Below are 2220 nucleotides of genomic sequence, written 5' to 3'. Positions count from 1 at the left end.
TTTAATTTGCATTTCTCTAATTAGGAGGGATTCAGAACTTTTTTTATGATTATTGATATCTTTGATTTCTTCACCTGAATATTTTCTATGAATATCGTTTGATCATTTATGAACTGGAGAATAACTTGGATTATTGTAAATTTGACTTAGTTCTTTACATATTTGAGAAATTTGTTGTAAATATTTTCCCCAATTTGTTGCTTCCCTTCTATTCTTGGTTGCATTGGTTTTGTTCTGTAACCATCTTTTTGCATGTGGCCATTTTCTACAAGCAACATCAAGTTGGGGTTCAGAGTTTAGAATCCTAAAGAAGCCAGGAGTCAGTTGAAAGACTGTTATTAGCACTATAAAAGGAGGTGAATCCCAGACAAACCAACTCAGTCCTGAGTTTGGGTGAAAAGGGTAGGAAGGGAGGTTTTTGGGTAGGGTCGATTGGACCTTAATAATCCTTTCCAGGATTGTGATTAGCCTGATCTGTGTGTGGAACTCCATCAAAGGCTTTCCCTGAAAGAGGATGGCCTAGTTCTTACTCATTAGGTTTAGTGTTAGACTCCCCTTAATCCTGTCTCCTTCCCCATCATACCTAAGATCGTAGTATCTTCTGTTATACTTTCCTTAGCTAATTAAAGAAGTTATCTGATACAAAGAAGCTGTAGACATCTTTCTGTTTGATCCATCACCTTCAGAAGAATTTCTCCTTATTGTCTGGATTTGACAGTTGGGGGAGTCTCCCTGCTGTAGGGGATTCTCATAGGTTTTCCTCTCAAATTCTAGCCTGTGAATTATCCCCTATCAACTTGAGATATCAACAATATTGGCAGCACACCATCTTAGCCATATTGAACATCTAAAAAATATCTAGTTGAAATTCACTGGGGAGCCATTGGGCTTGGACCCTCTTTGTTGAGGATTCCCTAAGTTCCTGCCTGCTGGGGGACTGATACTACTGACCCTAAGACTGCCCAACCCCAATAGGCTATGCTGTGGATTGCAAGTTATTCTGCAGTCAGAGAATCATCTTTACAGTTTGTACAAAAACTTTTAAATTTAATATAGTCAAAATTATTTCTTTTACATCTTGTAATGTTCTCTGTCTCTTTTTGGTCACAAGTTCTTCCCTTCTCCATATATCTGACAAATGAACTGTTCCATGTTCCCCTGATTTGCTTATACTATCACTCTTTATATTTAATCATATACCTATTTTGACCTTATTTTGGTATAGGGTGTGAGATATTGATCTAAACCTAATTTTTGCCATATCATTTTCCAATTTTCCCAGCAAATTTTGTCATATAGTGATTTCTTATCCCCAAATATGGGATCTTTATCAAACAGAGTGCAGTGGTCATTTACCTCTTGCCTATTCCACTGATCCACCCTTCCATTTCTTAGCCAGTATCAGATTGTTTTGATGATTACCATTTTATTATAGTACAATTTGAGATCTGGTACTGCTAGGCTACCATCCTTCACATTTTTTTCTTGACCTTTTGTTCTTCTTCTCCTCCTCTTCCCTCCTCCTCCTCCTCCTTTTTTTTTTTTAAACCCTTACCTTCCTTCTTAGAATCAATACTGGGTATTGGTTCCAAGACAGAAGAGTGGTAAGTGCTAGGCAATGGGGGTCAAGTGACTTTCCTAGAGTCACACAGCTAGGAAGTGTCTGAGGCCAGATATGAACCCAAGACTTCCCTATCTGAGCCTGGCTCTCAATCCACTGAGTCACCCAGCTACCCCCACCTTTTGTTCTTCTAGATGAATTTTGGAATTTTTTTCTAGTTCTAAAAAATAGTTTTTGGATAGTTTGATTGGTATGGCACTGCAGGATTGTCATTTTAATTATTTTAGCTTGCTTTACCCATGAACAATTAATGTTTTTCCAATTGTTTAGATCTAATTTCATTTGTGTGAAAAGTGTTTTGTAATTATGTTCATATAATTCCTGTATTATCTTGGCAAATAGATTCCCAAATATTTTATATTACCTAGAGTGATTTTAAGTGAATTTTCTCTTTCTAACTCTTGCTGCTGAATTTTGTTGGAATTATAGACAAATTCTGGTGATTTATGGTCAGCTTATTTTGTATCCTGCAACTTTGCTAAAGTTATTAACTATTTCTACTCATTTTTTAGTTGATTTTCTAGGATTTTCAAAGTATACCATCATATTATCGACAAAGAGTGATAGTTTAGTTTCCTTATAGCCTGCTTTATATTCTT

Source organism: Gracilinanus agilis, chromosome 6, assembly GCF_016433145.1.
Source record: "Gracilinanus agilis isolate LMUSP501 chromosome 6, AgileGrace, whole genome shotgun sequence".
In the NCBI taxonomy this organism is placed as follows: domain Eukaryota; kingdom Metazoa; phylum Chordata; class Mammalia; order Didelphimorphia; family Didelphidae; genus Gracilinanus; species Gracilinanus agilis.
Note: the sequence above shows the minus strand (reverse complement) of the source record.